The sequence below is a fragment of the Sinohyriopsis cumingii genome, chromosome 16 (assembly GCF_028554795.1).
Source record: "Sinohyriopsis cumingii isolate HCF-2022 chromosome 16, ASM2855479v2, whole genome shotgun sequence".
In the NCBI taxonomy this organism is placed as follows: domain Eukaryota; kingdom Metazoa; phylum Mollusca; class Bivalvia; order Unionida; family Unionidae; genus Sinohyriopsis; species Sinohyriopsis cumingii.
In genome coordinates, this window is record NC_142976.1 from 77375884 (window position 1) to 77392933 (window position 17050).

At 36.0% G+C, this 17050-nt stretch overlaps 1 protein-coding gene across 1 annotated transcript in view; it reads left to right on the forward strand.

The window, feature by feature from the left end:
* The first annotated feature begins 15829 nt into the window (after window positions 1-15829).
* Window positions 15830-17050, forward strand: part of LOC149780845 (uncharacterized protein C20orf96-like) — a 44699-nt gene continuing 43478 nt past the window's right edge. Inside the window, exon 1 of the mRNA XM_089937930.1 lies at window positions 15830-15922. The gene's annotated coding sequence lies outside the window, so the exon portion shown is untranslated. The remainder of the gene's footprint in view (window positions 15923-17050) is intronic.

The window sequence follows — 17050 nt, forward strand, 5'->3', positions numbered from 1 at the left end:
GTTAATGTTTTGACTTGATTTATATTTTCCTTTTTCATAAGCCAGATCTAATTCCCATGTGATATTTCCAAAGTTATCTTCCAGTGTAGAGGGGTCGATAAGCCCCATGTTTACAAAAGCTACACCCAATTGAACAGTTAACAGTCCTTTGATTGAGCCACAAATTTGATACTTGTTCATTGTCAAGTAGAATCCTAAAACTACTTGTGATCTAATTCCTTAGCTTATATAGATGGCACCAACTGTGTTTTCCCAGTTGAGAATCATTTGATGAAGCTGCAGATTTGATACTTGCTCCATGCCAAGAAGAATGCTTATTTGAACTCCCTGCTGAGCATGCTGCACAATTGAAACCTGTTCAGTTGCATCCTTTAATAGATTTTACGGACTATATGATCAAAGCGCAGCTTAGAGAGCTTCATCTCAGTTCCACATAAACACCTGCAAATGACAGTAAAAAGGAGGATTTGGAGTCGGACAATGTTTACCATTAAGGCAACAATGGAGGATATCAGAACATTATTTGGTGACTCAGATTATGAAGTTAAATTCTTTTGTACCAGAAATTATACAGTGACATTTATAGGATAATGTGAAAATGTGTGGACTTTTTTCGTTGTTTGAGCCCCCCCCCTCCCGTGGCCAAGTGGTTTAATGCGCTCACCCTTTACAGATCACCAATTCCACTGTTCATGTGGATTCAGGTCTTGGGCTCAGCCAATGTGGGTATGTGAAAAAGCTTCCACTAGCCCTTTTCTCAGAGGTCTGGTCATGCATAGCAGATGATTGGTGGGTCCTCACAGCAATAAAGGATGAATACTGACTTCCCTTCCATGACTGTCCTCCCCTTGTAAGTACCCCAATGCTTTTCTACCAATTCTGGTGCGGTTATGGAAAGAGGTGCACACACTTAAACAGAAGGGTGAAGTAGTGAGGGTGTTTAACAATCAGTCTTGTTTTAATCAGATTTTTTTGGATTCAGAAAAGGCAGAAAGTTTGGCCGACTATTCATCTTTTCACATTAAAGTAGTTTTTAAGTGAATCATTCAGGAGGGAGGCTACAGCTTCAGTGAAGAATGCCAGTAGGCCCATCGACTGGGCAGTCTCCATTGACCTGTAGGTTTCTGGGGTTTCCACCACCACCCCGCTAAAGAAAGGAAAAGATACATACACAAACGTAAAGTCATTATCATTTGACTATTGCTATATTCTTGTGCATTATGCACACTTTGAATAAATAGTCACGACTTTTGCTTTGGTGACATTATGAGGACAGTCAGAACCCTTTTGAAGTTTTTGACCCACCTTCCCCCACCAACTCTATCCCCACCAACACTTGACCTGATCTGGCCCTGAATACAAGGAATACTTTTAAGTCGGGGCATTTGCTAGAATATCAGCATCTTTGGCTATTCCTGGAATCATACGGTTCTTTCATTATATTTAGGGAGTAGTGAAGGGGGATGATTTACAGACAACGGGAATTAGCATTACAAGACACACCCCTGGGATGATACATGGACAAGATTTATATGGCAAAAGTTTGGGATTGTATATGGACAAAGGAAATTTAACATATGGAATGTATTGGGCCTGTACCTCAGTTGGTTGGAACAGTGTGGCAAGGGGCTGACCTGAATATGCGTTACACTATGGACAAATAGAGACATAGACATAATGACGTGGTTTGAGACAGAAAAAGACATAGAGACATAGTTAGAGATATAGACAGAGACATAGATATGTTACACATAGGTTTATGGACATAAATCTATCCAACAAAAAATCAACTAAAACATTTTTTAAGCAAGAGAAAATTGGCATATTTTTGAGACAATGGAGTGGCTATGAATAGTGGCTTTGGGTTTCTTCTTTTCTTCTTCGTCTTCTACTTCTTCTTCTTCTTCTTCTAATTTCTGTCTTGTCTTTTTCTTTGCCTACAGCTCCTTATCTTCTCCACTACATTCTTCTTCTTGTTTTTCTTCTCATCCTTTTCATCCTCCTCTTCTTCCTTCATCTCTATCTCGTCTTTTTTTCTCTTTCAGTTTTCTTCTTTTTTAAGTTTATCATTGTAAGCTCTGATTTGATCTTTTTCCTCTATATCCTATTTTTCTTATTTTTTCTTTTTGAAAAGCGCTTTTAGTGTTTCTTAAAATCTTCTTAAATTGTTGATTTTCTTTACACAATGGGGGGTTATAACACCAATGCTCAAATCTCACCAACATTTCCTTCACCATTCCCAAATCCTCTAAGACCTCCTACAGCTTGTTCAATTTCTCCAATATATTGCTGGCCATCTTTGTTAATCAGACTTGAATGGTGCTAATTATCATCATTATACTTAAATTATTGTCGCTTTTGCCCATGCGGGCATGCACGACAGTTTTCTGCCTGCATAGCAGGCTAGTTAATTGATCGTGGCGGTAAGCAAGAGAGCCTCATCCGCCATGTGTTTATGCACTCAACGAGTGATCATGTGTTTAGCCAATAGATCGGGGGACAATAAAGTCCCATATGACCTGTATGTAAGGCTATCACAAGTGGGAATAGACCCAATACACACTCATGATAAAGTATTTACTGTCCAGATGCTCACTGGGAACCGCCCATTTGTAGCGCTGCCCCACTTCCATGATAACACGCTCATTGGGGCACCTGAAACATTTAGACAAGTGGAAATAGTTAAACATTCCGTCTAGTGAAACTGTCGGAGTGAGGCAGGAGACGAGGGACCCTGGAACAGGCACAAGTGCAGTGGAAGGCTGAAATGCCAGCTCATACTCAAAATCAAATTCAGTCCAGTTATTCTACTGGACAATTATAATGAACAATAATGTATAAGCCACCTATGCAGTTAGCCTAATTCATAAAGTCGTACAAATTTCATTAACTAATTCACCTATGTAATTTGAATTTTGTGTACAAAAGCATATCTTTTAATTGCAAAAATAATTGTTATTATTCGTGGAGAAAAATGAAGGAAGGCAATTGTTTAACAGAGTGATGTTAAATTGCATGTGGGGTAAAATGGCACAACGACCATGTTTACCCAAGACGGAGTATTTGACTGAACCTTCCTGCTACTTCCAGATTCACGACAAAACTAAATACATGAAACACATGGACGTCCATCATGAGGACTTGATCTTAGTTAATTACATAATAATAATAATAATAATGAGGACTTTGTATAGCGCCTAATCTTTAGAAGCTCTAAGTGCTTTACAACATTAGACAACACCTATAAGATAAAAAATGATATGATTACAAAAACAAACACCATGAAATTAGAAAACATAAAAAATCATGCTGAGAATATTTAAGGTAGGAAACATTATTAGGTCTTTAAGTTTGTTCTTGCAGTCGAAATAAGTGAGTTTTGAGAGCACTTTTGAATGGGATCACCATGTCTGCACCTATGTTCAGTGGGCAATTCATTCCACGTTGCTGGGCCCTGGTATGCAAAAGAATGCTGTCCATATGACTTTGTTTTCATAGTGGGACTAATGAGCATACGATTGAAAGAAGAGGAGTACAAGTCTCTTGCTGGTGTGTACACATCGTTGAGGTTGGATAGGTATATTGGACTAGAGTCCGACAGTGAAATGTAGCACAGAGAACAAATTTTGTGTTTGATTCTAGATTCAATGGATAGCCAGTGTAGGGTACAGAGCTCTGATCGTGGTACTCTTAAGTATGATCCGAGCAGCTGTGTTTTGAACTTTTTGAAGTTTCTGGAGCAGATATTGAGATGAACCAGACAGAATTGAGTTACAATAGTCCAGTCTTGAAAGTACTAATGAACACACAAGTGTTTTAGTGGCATCAACTGAAAGATATTTGCAAATTGAGCTGATGTGGCTAAGCTCAAGATATGCAACCTTGCATATGTTCATGACATGTTGGTGTAATGTCAGAGTACTGTCCAGAGTAACACCTAGATTTCGTACTGATTGTGTGAATTTAATGTTGGTGTTGCTGATATTTATTGTTTGAGGTAAAGGATGTGAATGAGAAAGTCTTTGTGTTGTAATCAGAATGGCCTCAGTTTTATCATCATTCATCTGCAGCTTGTTACATGTCATCCATGATTTCACATCAGAAATGCACCTCTCTACACCTTGGATGGTAGCATCAACTTCAGTTGGGTGGCTAGATGTGTATATTTGGGTGTCATCAGCGGACAATTGGTGAGACACTGGATGATGATCTATGAAACTTGAGAGCGACTGAGTGTATAGAATTAAGAGAACAGGTCCAACAACAGACCCCTGTGGAACACCACAACATAGATCAACTGGGCTGGAGAGTATTCCATTTACAGATACAATCTGTGTCCTGTTGACCAAGTAGGACTTGAACCACAATAAAGCTGTATCATGAATGCCAAATACATGCTGGAGACGGTGAAGTAATATATCATGAGCTATTGTGTCAAATGCTGCAGACAAATCAAGGAGGGTGAGGACTGTAATCTTTCCACTATCCAACGCAGAGAGAATGTCCTTAACTACTTTTAGAAGAGTAGTTTCTGTACTGTAGCAAGGGTGATATGTAGATTGTACATTGTTGAAAAGGCTGTTTGAATTCAGATGAGATACAAGCTGGGATAGAACAACCTTTTCTAAGAGTTTTGAAATGAAATGGAGATTAGAAGCTGGGCGGTAGTTCTTTAAATCATTATGGTCTAGTGTTGGTTTCTTCAGCAGAGGCTTTACAATGGCAGTTTTGAAAAATGATGGGAATTCCCCGGATGAGAGAGAGGTATTAATAACATCAGTTAGTGAAGGCAATACTCAATCTAAACACTCAAGCAGCAGTGATGTTAGAATTGGATCAAGTTCACATGAGTTTGGTGCACAGGATTGTATGTCAAAATTCATAGAGACAGGTTCAAATACTTCTAATGGTTGCCGCTCAAATTCTGTATCCCAACTGTATGGTGATGATGAGTCAATTGAAAATGTGGTAACAAACTTATCTCTAATGGTTTGTACTTTGTCACGGAAGAAATTTGCAAACATGTCCGGAAGGTCGACTGGAGAGAAGGTAGTTGGAAGTGGTGTAGATTTGTTCCTTGACATTAGCTAAAAAGCAATCTCGAAGACCTCTTTGCAGATGGAACTTTCCATCATCTTAGTAGTGTAGTGGGCTGATTTCGCTGCATGGACTTTATTTGTGACATTCTTCTTAGCAGCTTCAGAGATTTGCTTATGAATAGTGAGTCTGGTGGAAAGCCAAAGCCTTTCAGCTTTACGGCGGTCTCTTTTAGCAGTGCAAAGCTGGTCCCTAACACTGCTATACCATGGAGAACACCTTTGAATTGATACTCTGCACTTGGTAGCTGGGGCATGTTTGTCGAGCAATGAACGCAGGCAGTTATTGAGTTGTTCTGCTGTAGGAGGTAAGCAATTTGTTAGGTTTACTTGGATGTCGTGCATAAGTTTGGTTCTATTTATCATAGGGAAGTTTCTCTTAGTAGCAGATAAGAGGGTTAGGGAATGATACGTCAAGATGGCATATAATGCAGAGATGATCTGATGCAAGGTCATGGGATACCAGGGAGGACCGTAGAATGTTATCATCAGGTCTATGAAGAATCCAGTCTAAAATGTAACCATGTTTATGGGTGGGTTGGGTAATTGACTGAGGTTGAAAACATTGATGGAATCTATGAGTTTTGATGTGTTTGGGTTTCCAGGACAGTCAAAGTGAAAGTTGAAATCTCCAAAAATAATCAGGTTGCCACCTATCGAATTTCCATACTACAGGAGATTCGGAAACTGCTCCAAAAAGAGAGATTCAGCAAGCTTGTTTTTTTCTACTAGAAAGAGGACGGTAAAGGCAGAAAAAATGGACTGACCTTTGCTCCAGTGTGAGTGTGGTTTGGACTAGTTCAAATGATGTGTGGTCGAAATTGAACATTGTAGTGTGGTTAAGACTTTTGATCATGGTTTTATTTAATAAATGAAGCAAATAGAACAGAATATATCCGAAAATGTGCATGAAATATTGGAAGCGACAGACAATATATTTGTATCATGTAAAAATGATAAAACTATATCAAACCCATTTGAGTAACAGAAATAGAGAAAAAAGAATACACCTTGACATGCTGTTTATGTTTATAAGTGCTGGTCATATCAAATGCAAAGATCGAAGATATCATTGCTTCTGAATAAGGGACGTTTTAAAAAATTTATCTTTGTAAATTTTTGGGCGTTACAGATAGAAACACATATATAAAACAAATAATGCTTCAGTATATTATTCTATTACACCAGACAAATTATTAAAATATGAAAACCCTACAGTAGTATATATATATATATATATATATATATATATATATATATATATATATATATATATATATATATCTGTGTGTGATGTTGAAAATGGATTCATATTTTATTTCCTTTTTAGGATTTTGTAACAATCATTCAAAAGGATGCAGATATATCAGGATAAAAATTGCAGTTTATTTGCTTGATACCAGATAATCCAAGAAGGGGATATATAACACAATGTCACCATTTTTTTATAAGTTTTAAAATCGTTCCATATTCATCCACAGTTTCTGTATTGTTGTTGTACTTTATAGCTTTCAGTTGTGAAATGTACTTTCCTGAAAGTCTATTTTGCTCTGCTCCAATCAACATTGTTTCCATATACTGTGGAGAAGGAAGACGATGACATTCAGCCTTTGACGTTTTGACCTGGTATGTTCTGCATCGTAGCGGATGGCCTCTTGAGAGAAAGACATCCACTTTACCAGACAAAATATTGTTGATATAAGACAACGAGAGGCCCAAGTGCTTCTGAGATCTCAACCTGGGTAATATTTTCCTAACAGTCAAGAACAGCTAGCAGGCTGAGAAATCTGCATCAGTAGAACGCTTTCTGTACAACTTTTTCACATGCTGTGAATTGCATACGTTTGCAAACAACTGTTAAAGGTTCCTAGTTATTCTGCAACTTCATCAATATTTGACAGTATATTGGCATACTTTGTCAAATACTAGATCTTTGACCACTTGACCGCCAAAAAGATAGGGTTCTTCTTCAACCCAAATACAATCCATGCTGTTGTTGTTGTTGTGGGGTTTAACGCCATTTTGCAGCACATGATAGGCTATACATGGCGGCCATTATTAATGGTGGAGGAAGAACCAGAGAAAACCCCGGAAAGAACCACCGACCCACGAGAAGCTACTGGCAAGATTTCTCACATACCCACATTGGCTGAATCTTAGACTCGAACCGCCGCAGACAGAGGTGAGATGGCAGTGATCCGTAACGAAGAGTGCTTTAGACCACTCGGCTACAATCCATGCATAAACGTTCAAATATTTTTTTAAATTGTTGAGCCAAAATAAGGGAGATGACTGGAATTCTTCCTCCTGTTCTACGCCGGCCAGCTTTGAAGCAATGTTTCTTTTTTTCCCCTTCTGTTTACATTTAGATAATGATGAATGTAGTCCCAGTTAGTCTAGTCTAGAGCACAATGTAGAGTGGAGAGCCAAGGAGTGATTATTTAAAGCAATTAATGAGGGTCCATGTGATGGCGGTTTATTCAAAAACAGTGGAGCAAGACAGCTGAGAAAAAGTCTAATTGTTCTCGTTTCCAAAACAAGGAGATGACGAAACACATATGAATTGAACAGCCAATACATAATGAACACAATAACATAGATGAAGACAGGCAACAAGCACAAGTGTCATGAAAAGGGCAATAAAAAACAGAACAGCTGCTTCAAGCCGTTTAAGCGATAGTGGCCATCTTTTTTCAGTCATATATAATGATTCAAATAAAGAATGCAAACGACTTATGATAGGTTCTTCAACTCCTTGTAACAAAGCTTGCATAAGCGAATTCTGTGAACTTCACTTACAAAGTGTACGGAGAAGGAGTTTATGACCTAAACTGTTTTGAAATGTTGTGTTGAGGTGAAAGAAAAAACAGAGTTGTGTGTGCATTGTGGTGGTAAAAAGTACAGAGAACTGAACAGATATTATGATATTAAATAAAAACAATACTGATCATAATGACAAAGTTAAAAAAAGCACAGAAGATTATTGGGCTAGATTTTCAAAATAATCACTAGACAAATGATATTATATAAATGGAGCAAAAGTTACAAAATTCGTATCTCTCTCACACGCAATTGAGAAAATTTTATCAGAATAAGCTGACGAATATGAGAAGAAACAATTATTAACACACATGTGAGGCAGTTGAAAACTTTTGTGTCAGATAACAGTGACAAAAGTGAAAGTAGTGAAAATGTTACTGACAAAAATGAAAATTATGGCAACTGGTGTCGTGGTTAATTATTTTTTGACTTTATTCTACCTGAGAAATAAATATAATTTGTTTTAAATGGGCAATTTTTTTTCTCGATATTTTTTTAATATACCCATGAAATCATTAAGATTTAACGTAGAGATTTATATTCAGATTTTCATGTCTTAAATCTATTAAGTATCCGGTCTGGTCAGTAAGTTTGAAATGTATCCTTTATATAATCGGATTATGACATCTCAAATAGACTGGATTTATCGGTTCTTGTAGAATCAAATATCCAGGAGGTACTTGACGTGTAAATGTGTATAAAATATATCCTTGCTGTGCCTGACTAGATTTTTCAAGATCTATTTGATAGCTGCCATCAATTGCATCACATATAAGATTGACTGCGATTGTTGATGTGATATTTACAATTCCTGGTGAAATAGGACGACCTTCACCATGCGAATCATTATTATATTTGAGAATATCTGCTGGTGGGGCTCTTTTTCTCCATGATTAAATAATTTTAGGAAAGTTTTCATTGATAAGATCATTTAGTGAATTTTTTAGTCCGTCGGTTCTAAATTCTAGTATTACAAATTTGGGTACTTCTTCTTCGGTGCTTTAGTAATGATCAGCAAATATTTTTCTTAATCTAGTATATATTGTTTTATGCGGATAAGTGTCTGGAACATATCCGTCAATAAGATCTTCACTTTAAACAAGCTTCTTCAACAATAAGATAGTTGACATATTCATGGTCTGATACAATTTGATTTAAATGTTGTATTGTTTCAGTGATCTATTGTTTTACATCGTTACTATAATACTGTATAATACTTGTAAATAAATTCTGTAGATTATTAAGTACGCGTGCATGTTCAAGTTTGATTAATCTAGGATATTGATTAAGAAAAACTTCATCGTCAATATAATGACGATTGGTTTCTTCATTTACATAATATACTGTTCTACCAAATCTTTTGACTATTTTACCATCAGTCGTAGTAAGAGTGTTCAGAATTTGGGCCTGAAGCAGTTCTTCTTCCTGTTTCTACATAATGTCATCAAATAGTTTCTCGATATTTTGGAGTTGTTAAAAATATATTTATCTGTAAGGAATTCATTTAACTTTGGTTCTGGCGGTCCTTTGTACTCTGGTGCCATTTCAGGCCATCCTAAAACAGATCTGATTGACGATTGATATATATCTACAGCGTAATCTTGCGAATATATTTATATCGCAGCTGATTAAGTTGGATCGTGAACTGTGATAGCTAATTTTGAATCTCTTCCACTTATAGATTTGATTCTGCGCTGGATTTCATCATTGATTTGTTCAATCTGATAATTACCTGTTTGAATTCTGACAACGTGCCAATCAGGAGTTCCATCATCGTTATTTTTAATTGCAAATACAAGTGAATTATTTGCTGCCAATCCACCAAATGATTTTGGTCTAATATTTGGCCAGCTGTAACATACTTGTAATTGTGCTAGCGCTATTTCTTTCGCTGAAATTACACTTGGAAAGTTAGCACTAAATTCTGGATTAGTTGAGCTTACCGATATCATCGTTGTTTTTGCCGGACTTGTGTTAACGACAATCTGTTTTAGTAATTTATTCGGCGTTGACATTGTTTAAATCACAATTTTCTAAATTAGGAGCGGATTATATCACAGTCATAGCTTCTTTGTAATTTTAATCATCTCAGTGAACTCCAAATCTGATATATAGTGGTTAGAGCGTCCGTTTCTGATACGGGAGGTCGTGGGTTCGATCCCTGACCGAGTCATACCAAAGACTTACAAAAATGGTACTAACAGCTTCCTCGCTTGGCGCTCAGCATTAAGAGGTTAGTGTTAGGACTGGTCGGCCTGGTGCTAGGATAATGTGACTGGGTGGGACATCATGCTACATGTCTGCGGCATGATGCCCCAGTGCTAGACATCACTATAAACTGTCACACTGCAGACATCGTAGCGATATGACTGGAAAATTGTTAAAGCTATGTTATAACTCTAAGTCACACACACTGATATTTTTCCATCACTAAGGTTTGTTAATAATAACGGGGATCATTTTTGGAACATGCTAGCGTCGCTGTGTGTAATTTTATTATATAATCATGCAATTTTGCATTTGTGTATGTACATAATTTTTTGCAACGATATTATGAAGACCAGCAATTGTTGTTGCAGCTGAAACACAAATTGTTACAACTGCTGGTACCATCACTAGCGATGGTGTTATTGTTGATAATAATACCGCGATAACAGCGATAAGAATTATGTCAACAATTACACGTCTGCGATATTTCTTGTTACTTTTGCTGTATATTCGTCAACAACATTTTTTAGTTTTGTTTGCCATTCACGTGCTTGATTGTATCTAAAACGTTGTACGTTGATTGGAAAGCTCATTATATTTTAATTACTTTGTAATCAGTTGAGGTGTTACAGCGACAAATTCCAGTCACCACAAGGAAGACGCTGCGGTTACAATTATCGGATGATTCCAGCATAAAAGTTTCTTTGTGCCCTTTATTTAACAAAATAAATACGGTTCCAGAAGAGCTATCGGTTGAATGACGCCAGGGATACGTGGTAAATATGCTAAATTTTGCACCGCTGAACACGGACAGCCTATAGACACAAGTGACTTGTGCAGTATGTTTGATAGTGTTGTTTTGCTGTGACCATGTGTATGATTATTATGACACTGTGTATACCTCGTTGATAATCTGCTTGTGGGGAATTTTAATCATATTACAATTTTTATCGATTAAAGGGATTCCACTTATAACATCTAGTTTTTTCCTAATATCATCGATATTACTCTTCGCTATCGCGATTAGCTCTGAAAATGATTTAGGATATCTGATAACACCTAATCGAATATTAATCGTTGCAATGTCTGACATAGCTGTTTTAATATCACCGAGTTTTACATCAACAGTCAACGGACTTCCAAAGAAATCATCTGCGATTTTATTGAGTTTTTGAAAGTTTCTACGAAGATTTAAAAACATATTTACGTGAACGTCATACTCAGCTCGCAGCTTGGTTAATTTAGTATCTACTGTATTATAGTTATTGTCTACATATTTTTTGTCGCGGCATCATCAGATGTTGGATCTCTTAAAACAACTTTTTTATTTCCATTCATGATGAGTTCACCTGTTATTGTATCACCGGTAGATTGTAAATTAGCAACACTTTTTGTAATTTCATTTCTAATACTTGCGATTTATATATTTGAGTTTTTGATTCTACCGCCGTCAGTAAATATTGGAATGTTATCCGTAGTAGCACCGAGAACTCTACCAACTATGTCATTCCATTTAATATTACTCGTCTTTAAAAGACCGTATTTATCCTGAAAAATAACACCTTCATCTTGGTCAACTCCAGAGAGGTTCATAATATCGGCAAGTTCATCTTTAGTCGCGTAATTTGACAAATCAGTAGCATCTTTTTGATGTCTTTGATAGAAGAAGATCTTCCGTAAATATCAACCATTATACTTTAAGATCTGTTTAAAACGATTAGCGGTTACCTGTGTAATCGTGTATGACTTTATCAAGTGGTAACGTTGATATAGCGTCGAGTACAGCAATTGCTTCACGCTCGCAATTTGGCGGATCGGTTATTGTTTGTGTTGGTAACATTGCTTTATCGCTGAGTATAACTGCAATTGCTCTATAATTAACACCACCAGCTGGGTTCACGCGAGCTTTAAAATGAATATCAATGACAGATTGTTTCAATAATTATATTTGCTCTAATGAAAAATAATAAATTGGATATTTGTAAACCAGTATCTATATTTCGATCACGCCCCATAATTGTCATTAATCGATGATATGCACGTGCTACGTAGTTATTTTAAAAATTTAAAGTTATACTTTCAGATAGTTCTTGACGTCCATTTATCCCCGTAAATAAACTTCACTATGTTTGTCAAATATCATGTAACTAAGTTCTTGGTTATCTAGTCGATCAGTATCTTGTAAAGCGATAAATATATACCTCGGTGCAGAAACTCCTCGTTGTGATGCTATATGCCATTACAATCCATTAATATTACTTTGAGTGCGTCAACCATGATTACAGTGATTTTCCGCCTGAATTCATAAAACTAATAATTCTTTCTTCTTCACCAAGTGTTGAAGTCATTACTGCATCCACAGTGAAAGTTTGAATAATATTACTTTACCAGCACCAGCAGCGGCTGGTCGCCAAATAGTAGCATTATCATTACCCTTTCTCACAAGTGCAACTGTACATTTCGCTCCAAAGATAACTTTTCTGACATTTCTAAAAAAAATCCAAAAATATGCGATAACGTAATTGCGCATAAAAATCTTCTACGATCTCCTTTTAACATTTTAAGATTTACGTATAGCAAATCCTAGGTTATAATCTCGATTGTTTCCGTGAACCACCGGCCACACATCAGCATCATTGGCGTTACCAAAGTCTCTTGGTCGTCTTAAATTATACGGTCTTGGATCAGGATGGTCAGTGTTATATTTAGCAAACATCATTGATGGACCAGCTGATCCTGTATAATCATCTGAATATCTAGCCAAATTTAATATCGTTGTAACAACATCAATGTCTTTTTGAATTATTTCAATAATTCTTCCATCAGTCATGTACGTAGCGCTATCAAACAACGCCATAACACCATTGGTAACAAAACCAACTATGTCATTAGCTCCATATGGTGTATTAGCGACGAGTCTGTTACAATTTCTCCCTCTACTTCAATAAATGCTTCAGCAAGTAAGAAATATCTGCTTGTATCCTGAACTTGTATCTCAATTCGTCCACGCTAATTTGGTACACGTGCTTCATAAGAATAATACTGATAATCGCGAACAGATTCATCTTTAAGAACCGGCGCGTCCATATCAAACGCTTGAACATATTATTATAACTATCTTCGTCTTACACGAATACCACTTCCTGAAATAAAACTTGTATTTGCCGGCATAATTTCATTAGTCAACTTTGCTGATTTTCCATTAGTCAACTTTGCTAATTTTTCAGTATCAACCAACTCTGTTGGTTTTTTATTTGCAGCTTGATTTATTATTTTACTGACATTTGCAGGCATAATTTCAGTGCTGGGTAATTTTACTGGTTCCGGTTTTCTTCGTACTAATCGAGCTAATATTACTTTGATTTCTGAAAATGCTTTACCGGCAACGTTACCAACAGCACTGATACCTTTATCGCGAATAGCGTCAATAGCTTTCATTCCTAATTGTTTTACAGTCGGTATTGCTTTTGGAGCTATTCTCTGAAATAAACCTTGAACAACATCAACAAGTCCATCTCCTTAAATCGCTTTGTACGTTGGCAATCGTGAGTTTATTACCCTAACTATTACAGGCCCACGTTGAGCATTGTGTATAATCATTTTTTTAAATTACATGTTGATTAATTAATTGTTTTCTGTCGCTATAATAATTATCAACAATTACATTAATGAGAGAATGATAAACATTACGATCCACGATAACGGCTGTAAATAATCTTCGGCAAATATCCTGCGCGTTTTCCTCTGATCAGAGCATTATAATCGTTCAACATCGGCAAGAACACTGTCAGGACAAATTCTTAATCTACTTCCGGTATTTGGTTCAGGAGGTTCTATTCAGCTAAAAGGATCTTCTTCTCGTTTAAATTGTTCTTTTCTTTCATCTATTTTATCTTTAAATAGTTGAAGAAAAAAATCATGTTCATCAACAGGTTTCATCCCAGTATTGGCAAAATATATATTTTAAACCAATCTTCTTCTGACAAAGATCTATATTAAGGTTTTAAATAATTATCTTTTTCATTATATTTTACAGCATTATCTTTTAGTTTATCATAGGATTTCGGTTTTTAAATAGTTTCTAAACCCTCAGGTGTAAGTTCGCTTCTAACTTCAGTCAATTGTTGTTGTTTTAATTGTCGTCGTCGTTGTTCTTGTTTTAGATATTTTGTGGTTGTTGTGGTTCACGTTGAGGTTGTTTTCTTGTTCTTATTTCTTTAAGTTTGTGAAAATCAGGATCATCAGCTTTGAGAGAACTTTGTTTAGTAAAGATGGGTTATACATCTCTAACCCAATCATCTTTTGTTCAAGATTTAACATATTTGATTCTTACATATTTACCTATATTTTCATATTTTGCAGCAATATCATAAACTTGTTCTGCTTTTGCATTCTCGATAGCATTAAAACCTTTAAAACCTTTAATCGTTATTTTTCATTAAGAGCAATTTTTTTACCTTTTTTTCACGTTTAGGAGGTCGAGCCAATCTTTTAGATTTAAAATATTGCTCTATCTCTGAATAATAATTATTTATTTCATCTAAATATACCATATAATCAATATCATCATTCCTGACTCGCTTACCTCCCTTTTTTATTCGAACTGTTCATTTGAACCAGTTTTCTTTTGACACCGGTTTAGTAGCATATTCAGGTTTTAAATATCTTTCTCTGTAACTAAATATCACAGCAGCAAATGCAGCAAAATGTTTTGATTTTACAAATCTTTTTACTGTATTAATTGTTTTTGGGATAAATTTATCAAACAATTCTTTTTTCTTTAAGGTTTTGGTTCTTCACCAACACCGCCTTCAAGTTCTTAATCAAGTTGAGGAGCCGGTGGAGGTTGAACGGCAGCTATTTCAGTTGGAAGATCTCTTAAAATATTTTTTTCTGTTTAGTTCTTCTTGCAATCTTTGCAGTTTGCTCAGCAGTTTGTAATTTTGCTATAAAAGACCTTCACTAGCTTCTGCAACTCTTTCAGTAACCTTTGTAACAGTTTTTTTTTTAAAAATATTTTAAATTCTTTATCTTCTGCATATTCAACTTGTACTTTCTGGCGTTCTTGCAGTTTTTGTTTGAGAGCATCACGAACAGTAAGATATCTTCTGATTGCTTCTAATCTTTCTCGAGCTAATCTACTAGTGTAAGATTCCATTATTGATATTATAATGATTTAATTACTCACACATTTATAGCAGCAGAGAGTGTGCGACCACAAATAAGTGTCACGGTGGGTAAACGAACGCACATACAAATTTAAAAAAAACCCAAGCGACAAAGATAAAGTAACAAAAAACTAACCCAATTAGAGAAACTCTCTATAAGTTAGAGGTTTAGGTTTGACGTTATTGACCTTATATTTTCATTTTTTTTCGTATGAGGTTTTATAATCGTAAACGGACTTTCAAGCAAGTGGTCTGTTCACCGTCTCTGCTGCTCTAAATAATGAAACCTAAGGTACCAAGAGGTTTGTGTGTATCCTATTTCTTATTTCCCGCCCCCCTTGAACTAAGTCCTCGGCTCATTTATCACCTCAAACTATGTTCTTAAAACATTTTGTCTTTCCCAATTTTGTCTCTCCCGACAGACGCAATATACACAAGCGGTGGACACAGCGTATTTTGTTCCCAAAAGCAATACTGGCAGAGTTAATCCCCCTGGTCAATTTATCTTCATTGGAAGTTAGATAGGAACTAGTTGCTATGACGTTGTTGAAAAATGGCGGCAGTTTAGTTATGTATTATATCCCTAGTGGTAGTTAGCGATATTTTAGAGGCTCGTACCAACTATCAAAGGTATAAAAACCAAACTCTTAGTTATTTAGGATTAAAAAAATATGTGGCTGATGGCTGTATAGGGATATAATTGAAAATTCAGTGGCATCGGAAAGAAATGCACGTTGTGCTAAAATTGACGTCTTACCGTTGTAAATTGATATCAGAAATGTACTGTGTGGTAGGTTTCTGTGACATCGTGGATTATACAGTATCATTGTATTCGGGGTTTTCGTCGTTTTTCTGCATAACGCTACCTATCCCCCTTTTTTTCTTTTTTTTACCTTACAAACACGGTTGACCCAAATTTCTATTTCATCATCGCCGTTTGATCTCTGCCAGTGTCCTTGAATATTGGTGATTACACTGTTTTAAAAATGAATCCATGAATGTCAGTCATGGCTGCACCCCTTATTACAATATATAGTCGATATCTTCTCCAAATTAGCGACACTAAATAATCTGTTAACTATTTTGGCATCTGATAATGTCCAATGATGTCTTGCAAGAGCCAGATCACATGGCTACATTATTTGTTAGGAACCAAGAGATTGATTCTACGGTATCAGATAAGAGTCAAAAGTATGGATGGTGTTGTTTTCTGGTGGCTTTGCAATAGGCAGGTATTTACTTTACATCTTTGTTGTACACGATTTATTACTTTTCATTGGAAGACAGGGAATTATTTAAACATTCTGAAGTCGACTTGTACTTTCTTGCTCTTATTGGTGGTCCATTTTCAGTGACAATCCTGGCACTACCCACTCATCCCCATCACAGGTGGTTACACATGCACTTATTTAATTCTTTTTGATAAGTTTCTGTTGGATGGCACAGGTGGCAGAATGATTGCCATGGAAGTAGCATTAATTTTTCAAGTTGATTTACACTCTGTGCAGCATATACATGAAGAGCCCAACGTTAGGACAAATATGTGCCATCATAAATATATTTTTCAGTATTACTGTGTTATCAGAGTAACTCCCCATACATAACATGGAATCATTATTGTGTCTGTTTATTGAATGCTTCCCAGTCATCTAATTTATTATGGAAATCAGTTGCATTTTAGTACAGAGCAAAAAACAATAAATATTTCCATTAGTTTGTTGCATAAATCTGATGTTGATTTTACTGGGCATCAGAATA